General features: G+C 38.7%; 1 non-coding gene across 1 annotated transcript; it reads right to left on the minus strand.

The window, feature by feature from the left end:
• Nucleotides 1-9,293: 9,293 nt before the first annotated feature.
• On the minus strand, nucleotides 9,294-9,400 carry LOC131615334 (small nucleolar RNA R71). Its single transcript, XR_009287754.1, has one exon. It is a non-coding gene; the product is annotated as a small nucleolar RNA R71 (small nucleolar RNA).
• Between the last annotated feature and the right edge of the window lie 1,510 nt (nucleotides 9,401-10,910).

The following is a 10,910-nucleotide window of genomic DNA, read 5'->3' on the forward strand; positions in this document are numbered from 1 at the left end:
CCTAATTAAAAGCATATTAAATAAATCCTTTTTTATGATTTTTTTTGATATTGTCAAAATATGTATATCAAATAAGAAGTGTGTAAAAAATGAAGTAAAAATGAGTTAATTTGATTGATCAATGAATTAATTAAAGTTGTGTAAAAAATTGAAAGAAAAATAGTGATAAAAAAATGTTTTGGCCCCCATGAGTGTTGAACTCGCGCCCTCTCTCTCACAACTCAAAAACTTAACCAACCAGACCACGCGCGTGGTCTGTTAGTCTCTTGTAATGAATTGAATATATTTTAAATCAAGTTCCTGAGTTCAGTTTCAAAATTTGGCGCCAAGAACACAACCCCCAAATTGAATTTGAAAATTCTGAAAACTGAATTGTTTGGATCAAGTGAATAGCCTAACTTGCTCGATTTTTCATAAGGAACACAATGGTATCATTTAATTGCATTTATTTTAACCCTAAGGCTATCAATTTTCTGATGAACACGAAGAACCCTAATTCTGAGTTTCAATCTGAAATCGTGTGTGTGCAAGATAAATAGCAATTGATTGAGGGTTAATGATCCTCATGTGTGCAGAAATGAGATGGTATGTTCATATTTCATTCATGATGCATGATTCACAGAGTTTGAAGTTCAAGTAGCTTACCTTCAAAAACGGCAAAAGTGAGAATCGAATTCTGCAAATGAGGAGTTCCAGTTGTTGTTTCTTGATCTGAACACCTTCAGTGGACCTTATGGAACATGTTTGGATGCCTGGAACAATTTGAAAACCTCTTGATCAATCCATGGTACTCGATCTGCAGTATGGTTCAAGTGAGGATCAAGCTTAGTGATTTTGGTGTTTCAGATCATGTATGATGGTTGGAACAGTTCATATGAAGTATATGGATGATGTTTAGAAGGTTAGTTTGGACAGAATTTGCTTGGTATGGATTTTGGCATGATAAGGCTAGTGCTATGCATATTTGGAGGTGAGATGATGATTCTGAGTTTTGGGATGATTTGAGGTGTGTGAATGGTTCAAACACATCATGTATGATGTTTATGAGATGTTAGAATCATTACTTTGGCCAGAACTTCAAGGGTTTGGAGGTTGGGATTTCTTCCTCACTTTGAAACACATGGCTTGTAATTCAAGAAAGAAGAGAGAAAACCTATAATTGTGAGGTTTTGGTGTGAATTTGAATGAGTTTTGGACCTCTATTTATAGGCCAAGAGTTCTGAATGCAGAGCTTTGCAACTTGCTTCAAAGTTTGGTGATTTGGCATTTGGAGATAAAGTGGAATCTTCACATTAAATGCAAATGGTTAAAGTAACTAAACCATGGTTATTTTTCTAAGCTTCTTATCTCTTTCCATTCTGATCTCAAACCAGAAAATATCTATCAATTATTGCATTGGTGTGTCATCACTTGGATCATTGGCCATATAGTATAGAAACTTAGTGAAAATGGCTTGAAATTTCATGCTTAATGACCTCTAATGTCAAAATTCAAAACCATAGCTATGCTCCATATTTTTTCATGCTCTTGGACATTTTGGAAAGCTCATACTACATACTTCAAAACCCTAGTTGAAAGTTTCTTCAAACTCTTTAAGGAAATGGGTGAAAAAGATCCATGAACTTTGAGAAAAATGAAGTTTTAAGTGAAGTTTTCAAAAAGTACCAACTTTGAAGCTCCATATCTCTTAAATGGTTGATCTTATGGAAAAAATTTATATGTGTCAAAGTTGTTTATTGGATCAAAATCTACAACTTTCATGTTGGAAGTTTTTTTCAGTTTGTAGGTGAAATTTTGAGAAATTCCCTTTCAAAGTTTGGAAAAAAACATGAAAAACACTTAGAAATTTTTCTAAGTATGGAAAGTCAAACTTTTGACTTTTTGATTCTTGATTGATTTTCTTGATTTTTCTTGATCAAATGACTTCTCATATCATATATTGATGATTTAAAACTTCAAAAGTCATGGTTGACCAAAATTCCCAAAAGTCAAAGGTGTTCTTGTACAGTTGACTTTTTCAGACGAATCGCGTTTCTGGAGATTTCAAATGAAACAGGCTATCCTCACCATATGAGTGGTATGAATGGATCATATTGAAGCATTAGAGGATATTGAGCCATGGTTTGAGTTGTGGCACCATGTCCTGATTAAAAAGTCAGTTGTTCAGTGAATTAGGTCAAAAACCCTAATTGTCGACCTGATGAAATTGATGACTGTGGATCTTGAATTGAGATGTAATTTCCATTGTATGTTGTCATAGGGATTATTTGAGGATGATTGAAACCTTTGATTGACTTCCTGGGGGTTTTTAGGGTTTCCCAAATGTGATCCCTGATTTTAGTCCCTGATAGTTCAAAACCCTAATCTGAGGATTTGTCTGATCAATCTTTGTGTAGGAGATGTTATGAGCCAATGGATTAGGTCAAAATGATGCACTTGAGGTCTTGATATCATGTCCCAAGCCATTAGGTCAAATTCTGAGCAAAAGTCAGGAGTGTGCTGTCTTTAGTCAAAACCCTAATTCAGTCGATTCAAAGCTGTTGAGCTTGTTGAAATGAATCTCTGAGGACCAAATGTTGATTGTTGATGAAGATGATTCATTTGAGATGAAGGGAGAACAAAACCCTAATTGATTGTTACTTATACTGATGAGTGATTTCCTGATTAAATCCTGCTGAGTCACAAGTAGCAAACACAAGCTATGCAATTTGTTAGAGATGCAAATGATGCATATGCAAATGATATGAGGTGGTATCTTAGGTCAAAAATTGGGGTATGAAAGATGCCCCTATTTAAGTTTCTTCAACCTGAGACATGAAGATTGAAAATCTTCGTTTTGATAGGGTGGAAGAGACTTAAATATCAGAAGACGCGAATTTTGGACCTAAGATACCAAAATTGCGAATGATGCAAGGATGTCTTTACCGAGGGAATATCACGAACTGACTCCACTGGGGAAAAGAGATTGGGAAGGATGTCTCAATCCGTTTTAGGAAGAGAATCCGTTTTTCGGGAAAGCAAGTGTATGCTTCACCGGGGTATGATAGCTTTGTAAGAAAAGCTTACCTATCAACATTATCGACTATCAGCATGGGGATAGACTTGTTTAATAATGCGAAGGTGAAAGGTATGAAACTGTGTTACCAACTATCAGCATGGTGATAGACTTGACAAGGTAAAAAGAGTTTCAAAGGTTTGGTTAATATTACCGACTATCAGCATGGTGATAGACATGTTTAATAATATAACCAGAACAAAAGGTTACCGACTACCAGCCTTGTGATAGCGGTTTTGAGGACAAGATCAATTATCAGCCGAGTGATAAAATGATTTTGGAGACTTTGCTAGGGAAATTACTGGTTATTCAGCCTTGTGAACAGTAATAAGGCCCTGATTGTCACATGGTCTTCATGATTGATTTCCTAGAGAGGAAAAGTCTTTTGGAAGAGACATAAGCTGCTCAGATGAGGCTCTTTCTTATTGTCTGTTTTTCACGACTCTATTTAAGGAATCGGAATTTGAATCTCTGGTAAAGACAAAGTTCTAACCAAGAATGAATTGGAAAGAGACAGTCAAACAAGACTTTGTACCCATGAGGAATGAACTCGAATGGGTATTTTCTCCTTTGTTTTGAGAGGAGAAACTAAAGCAACCTTCTTCCACGAGGAATGATCTCAGTGGGGAACTGGAGAAAGAAAGGATGTTATTTCTGCTTATGGGTGACAACCTACTGGAGAGATGACACGCCCATACTTGTCTCTTTTTTCTTTTCTTTCTTCTTTTTTCTTTCTCTTCCTTCTTTTTTTTTTGGGATAGATATATCCTAAACAAGTGATTATTGAAAAATGCAAGAATGCATAAATGATGCAAATATGTATGAATGATGAATGTCATGAATGTAGCATGCATACTGACAATACTGACAGACAGAGGAGTATATACTGGAGAGGGACCGACGTCGCAATACAACCAGATACTTGGCAAATGTTCTTCAACACGGTGTAGATAACACAGGTGATGAATGGTGTTGCATGTTTTTAGCTTCTCTGGGGAAGATGATCATCTTTTCTCATTGAGATGGAAGAACCTTCTTCACTGGAGATGGAAAATCTTCGTTACTGGGGATAAAAGACCTTCTTCACTGGGGATAGAAGAGCTTCTTCACTGGGGATAGAAGAGCTTCTTTACCTTGAGGGATAATTGCTTCAAGAATTCTTTTCTGGGACAAGAATACCGTTGTCTCAACAATTTTTTAGGGAGAATCCTTTTGTCCATCCTATGGAGACGACTGCTGATGTTCCTTCCGTTGTTCACAACTCAAAGGAAAATTTCGCTTTTATTTTGAAAGAGAAAAGTGAAGTAAATTCATTTAAAACTTATTTTTTTCTTTTTTTTCAAAAGTGAATAACACAATTAAAGCGTCATTTTGCAAGCTAAAAGAAATTAGAGATTGCAAACAAATGGGCACAAGGCTCAAATTTATTTAATAGGATGGTAATCAGCTAAAGGCGTGATTCCATGGAGTATTTACAAAAATTGGAAATGGTAATTATGCGGAAAAGGCTACATTAAAAGCAATAACCACTATTCCCTAACAACTTTGAGTTCCAACTGTGCTTGTCGCTTCAGATTGGCGATGATTTGATCGAAGTTCCTTTGATGAAAAAGACTCTTCAGGTGACGAAGTATGGACTGATGCAGTTACTTTGTCATAAATCCCTAATTTTTGCCTAGATTGCCCTTTCAGGTTTTCAATCTACCAGGATAAACTTTTCTGTTTATTGTCTCTAATTTTTGCCTGGACCGCCCTTTCGGGTTTTCAGTCCACCGAGACGCTCATTTTTGCCTAAGTCGCCCTTTGCGGGTTTTCAACTTACCGAGCTGGTCTTTTGTATTTTTTAGACAAAGTATTTCTTGACTGCATCAGCATTCACAGGATGTGGGAGTTCATCACCATCCATGGTTGTAAGAATCATGGCGCCGCCAGAAAATGTTCTTTTGACAACATACGGGCCTTCGTAATTAGGAGACCATTTGCCCCTAGAATCTGGTTGAAAAGACAAGATCTTTTTAAGCACGAGGTCGCCTTCTTGAAATTCACGAGGTCGAACCTTTTTGTTGAAGGCTTGTTTCATCCTTGCTTGGTATAACTGTCCATGGCAAAGAGCAATCATACGTTTTTCTTCGATTAAGTTCAACTGATCGTATCTGTTTTGACACCATTCAGCCTCTGATAACTTAGTCTCCATGAGGACTCTCATTGATGGTATTTCAACTTCTACGGGGAGCACAGCTTCCATGCCGTATACTAGAGAAAAGGGAGTTGCCCCTGTCGAAGTACGCACTGAAGTACGGTACCCATGTAAAGCAAATGGCAGCATTTCATGCCAGTCTTTGTAAGTGACGACCATTTTCTGGATAATCTTCTTAATGTTCTTGTTGGCAGCTTCAACGGCGCCGTTCATTTTTGGTCTGTAAGGAGAAGAGTTATGATGCTCAATCTTGAATTCCTCACATAATTCTTTCATCATTTTGTTGTTCAAGTTTGAACCATTATCAGTAATGATCTTGCTGGGAATACCATATCGGCAAATGATGTTATTCTTGATAAACCTCACAACCACTTGTCTTGTAACATTGGCGTAAGATGCTGCTTCGACCCATTTGGTGAAGTAATCAATAGCTACCAAGATGAAACGATGACCGTTTGAAGCTTTCGGTTCGATCATTCCAATCATGTCGATACCCCACATGGAAAAAGGCCACGGAGATGAGAGAACGTTGAGTAGAGTCGGTGGCACATGGATCTTATCTGCGTAGATCTGGCACTTGTGACATCTCTTCACGTGTTTGTAACAGTCAGATTCCATTGTCAACCAATAGTATCCTGCTCTTAAGATCTTTTTGGACATTGCATGCCCGTTTGAATGAGTTCCAAAGGACCCTTCATGCACTTCATGCATTAACATGTCTGCTTCGTGTCTATCCACGCATCTGAGCAAAACCATGTCGAAATTTCTTTTGTATAGCACATCCCCGTTCAGGAAGAAACTGCCAGAAAGTCTCCTTAGAGTTTTCTTATCTTTGTTTGATGCCCCAAGTGGGTATTCTTGAGTTTGAAGGAAGCGTTTGATGTCGTGGAACCATGGTTTATCATCGATGACCACTTCAGTTGCAAATACATAGGCGGGCCTTTCAAGGCGCGTGATTCTGACTGTAGGCATATCGTTCCAATGATTGACTTTGAACATGGAAGATAGAGTAGCCAAGGCGTCTGCCATTCGATTCTGATCTCGAGGTATATGATGCAATTCAACCTTGTTGAAGAAAGTCAAAAGACGTCTTGCATAATCTCTGTAAGGAATCAAGCCAGGGTGGTAAGTTTCCCATTTGTCTTTGATTTGGTTGATCACGAGGGCTGAATCTCCATATATGTCTAGGATCTTGATCCTTAAGTCAATGGCTTCTTCGAGACCCATGATACAAGCTTCATATTCTGCGATGTTGTTGGTGCAATCAAATAGCAATCTGGCGGAGAATGGGATATGAGTACCCTTGGGAGTGATGATGATTGCCCCAATTCCATTGCCAAAAGCGTTTACTGCTCCATCAAAAATTAGACCCCATCTTGATCCAGGGTCAGGACCTTCTTCAGGTAACGGTTCGTCACAATCTTTCATCTTCAAGTACAAGACATCTTCATCAGGAAAGTCAAACTTGAGAGATTGATATTCATTAATTGGTTGATGCGCCAAATGATCGGCGAGAATGCTTCCTTTGACCGCTTTTTGAGCACGGTATTCAATGTCATATTCGGATAACAGCATTTGCCACCGGGCAATCCTTCCTGTTAAGGCGGGCTTTTCAAAGACATACTTGATCGGATCCATTTTGGAGATTAACCAAGTGATAACACGATTTTATATCGTATATTTAGCCTAAAATCCATAGATATTTATAGCATTTTCCATTTATTACGTCAATTTATTATGATATTACGCGTGTATTTGCTTTGTTTCAGGTTTTACACTTCAATTACGACTATTTGCGAAAAGGAAAGAAAATCGAGCTTAAATGACCAATATTTATGCTTAAGAGACGAAAAGGGGTGCTGAAACGAAAGAGGGGTGCAATTAGGACCCAAAAGGCCCAAAAGAGCAATCCAGCCCACGAAGGAAGCAACCCAGGCCACACTAGTAAGCAGAGACGCACGTCTCTGCCACCTCAGCAAAGGGGAGACGCACGTCTCCACCTCCCTAAAGAATCTCCACTTGAGACGCACGTCTCAAGTCAGTCAAGGCCACTCCCTGAAGAATAGGAGACGCACGTCTCCAAGTCCCGGTCTGCAAAAAGTCCCGTTTTTCACGCAAAGCAACTGCAAAGCCTCACCTATAAATAGAGGCAGCCACTTCAGTCCAAAGTGTCCGATTTCCTGCCAACGAAGTGCTGCCGAAATTGTACCGCGAACTGCTTTTCATTATTCTGTTTCCATTTAACCTTCTATTTTCTCACAACGATTTCTACATTGGAAATTGTTGTGAACTTTTCATAGATCTAGCCTTACGTTAGATTTATCGCTTTATTTTCCTTGTTTTTATTTTCTGCCATTTAAATTCCGAAGAACGATCCAGCCAAGCTGTGGTGGAAGTTCGATACTTGAAGAATTATTTGCCATTTATTTAATTCAGGTTTTTATTTACCGCTTTTATTTATATTACTATTGCATGATATATCTATATTATATGCCATTTAATATGCTTATTATTATGAACAAAACCGATTTATGCATGTTTAACCGTATTAATATGTCTGGCTAAAATACTAAAGGTATCGGTATGTAAAGTAAGTTAACCGTAGGGATCCGAAATAAATTGGCTTAAATTAGGTTTTATTAATTATCACTTATTTTTGGTTTATATGTCTAGTTTAATTAGTAAGTCTTAAAACCAATAGAGCGAAAGTTTGAGGGATTAGGACGGTCAAAGGTTAAAACCAATAGAGCGAAAGTTTGAGGCCTTTAACTGGATAGTAGACATAGGACATTAGTTTTAAGGATGGCGAAAGCATATTAAAACTAATTGGAACTTATTTATTTTCAAAAATTGTTTTTACACTCGAGCGGGATAGCGAAAGCGTACGTTAGGGGTATTAGCTTGCTCCGAGTCAACAGAGCGAAAGTTTGAGATTAGGATATTTAAATAGATAACAACCTCGTAAAATAGGCATTTTATTAATTACATTGTTTTCAAAAAGCTCTTCTAAAATCTAATGGGATGGCGAAAGCGTACATTAGGATTAGGATAGTAGTCTGAATCAACAGAGCGAAAGTTTGAGACGAGGATTTTTAATCAATTGGAATTAGTAAAGATTTTTAATTTAATTATGTAAAAGCCAATGAACCTTCGGATTACCTTTAGTTAAACGAAATACATACTGATACCTGTCTTTCATTATTATTCTTTATTTTCTCACAATCACTTTCCCTTAGGAACAATCGAAAATTTTAGTACTCCTAGCTTTACATAGTAACCTTAGATAACGGTAGATCGATTCATAGTCCCTGTGGATTCGATATCTTTTAAAACTACACGACACGACTGTGCACTTGCAGTTATCAGATTTATAGACACGTAAAGTCGCGATCAAGTTTTTGGCGCCGTTGCCGGGGACTATTTAAGTCGATATCGTAACTCACTGTTACACCGTAGAGACTAGGAAAATTCTTCCCTATCTTTTTGAACGATTGTATGCCAAATACTCGTTCACAAGGAGGAGACTTAATACAACGAATTAACGAGATCGAACGTTTCATTAACGTTAAACGTCGAGCTCGCAACCTTCCCGAAGTAGCAGAAATTCCGATTAATCAGGAATTGAATTTTACTGATCAAATCAATCAAATCACCCCGAAGTTAGAGATGGCTGCTATTCGTCCTCTTAGAGACTATGCCGCTCCTTCGCGCGCTGAACCGCATTCAAGTATCGCACCACCTGCGATTGAAGCGAACAATTTCGAACTGAAACCTTCACTGGTCCAAGCTGTTCAACAGAATCAATTCTCTGGAAGCCCTGTAGACGACCCCAATCTCCATTTATCCGTGTTCGTGCAATACGCCGACACTATCAAAGCCAACAATGTTAGTTCCGAAGCTATTCGATTACGCCTTTTCCCTTTCTCCTTGAGAGATAGAGCGAGAGCGTGGCTTCAATCCCTGCCTTCCAATTCCATAACTACGTGGGACGAATTGAAGAGAGTATTCTTAGCAAGATACTTTCCGCCTAGCAAAACTGCTATGCTTAGAGGTCAAATCAACGGATTTACCCAGAAAGATAACGAATCGCTTTTCGAAGCTTGGGAACGTTACAAGGACATGCTTAGGATATGCCCTCATCATGGACTCGAACCATGGCTGATCATCCATACCTTTTATGGTGGTCTCTTATATAACACTAAAATGACTATAGATGCCGCTGCTGGCGGAGCATTAATGGACAAACCCCATGATGAAGCATACAAACTCATAGAGAACATGGCACAAAACCATTACCAATGGGGAGGAGAACGCGCCGCCCTAGAGAAAGCCCAAACCAAAGGAGGAATGTACGAAATTAGTGGTATAGACCGCGTTAACGCTAAAGTAGACGCTTTAACTCAAAAGATTGAGAATTTGACCATCACCCCTTCAGCCACCGCTGCCGCCGTAGCACCTAACTGCGAGATTTGTGGATTGACTGGGCATGTAGTTGCTGAATGTCAACTCTTGACTGGAGTCCCATCTGATCAAGTAAATTACGCTCAAGGAAACCCTTATTCTAACACGTACAACCCTGGATGGAAAAACCACCCGAACTTTTCTTATAAGAACAACAATGCGTTGTACGCGCCTGGACAAGCACCTGCTGTACCACCTGGCTACCAAAAAGCGCCTGTAGCTGCTCAAAACACCCCTAGGAAGTCAAACCTAGAAATCATGATGGAGAACTTCATAGCTTCCCAACAACAAACCAATAAAGACTTCCTGAATCAAAACATCCACAATAGCGAGCAACTAAAACAACTATCGAACAAAGTAGATGCTTTAGCTACGCATAACAAAATGTTAGAAACTCAAATCTCACAAGTAGCTCAACAACAAGCACCTACTGCTGCCCCTGCTGGCACGTTTCCTGCTCAACCACAACCTAATCCTAAAGGACATGCGAACGCGATAACACTACGAAGTGGAACTAATTACGATGGACCCATAGATCCTAGAACCCAAAACGTACCCATGTCACAACAAGAGCCAAAGGAAACCCAAAAGAAACCAACCGACGAACAAACTGCTAAGACTGATGAGAACAATAACGAAGTGGAACCCGAAAAGGAGAAACCTTATGTTCCACCACCACCTTATAAGCCACCAATTCCTTACCCTCAGAGATTAGTTAAATCAAAAACCGAAGCGCAATTTAAAAGATTTGTAGAACTTCTGAAGCAATTAAACATAACCATACCATTCACAGAAGCCATAACTGAGATGCCTTCGTACGCTAAGTTCTTAAAAGAAATCTTATCAAACAAAAAGAAGCTCGAGGATAACGAAACTATAACGCTTACCGCTGAATGTAGCGCTATCATCCAAAACAACATGCCTCCAAAACTGAAAGACCCTGGTAGTTTCTCTATACCCTGCGTAATTGGAAAAACCATCATAGAGAAAGCCTTGTGCGATTTAGGAGCTAGTGTTAGTTTGATGCCTCTTTCGACCTGTAAGAAACTCAATCTAGGTGAGCTTAAAGCAACAAAAATGTCTCTTCAACTAGCAGACCGTTCAGTTAAATATCCTGTAGGAATGTTAGAGAATATCCCTGTTCGTGTAGGTCAATTCTACATCCCAACTGACTTCATCATTATGGATATCCAAGAA

The sequence above is a fragment of the Vicia villosa genome, linkage group LG6, assembly GCF_029867415.1.
Source record: "Vicia villosa cultivar HV-30 ecotype Madison, WI linkage group LG6, Vvil1.0, whole genome shotgun sequence".
Lineage (NCBI taxonomy): Eukaryota > Viridiplantae > Streptophyta > Magnoliopsida > Fabales > Fabaceae > Vicia > Vicia villosa.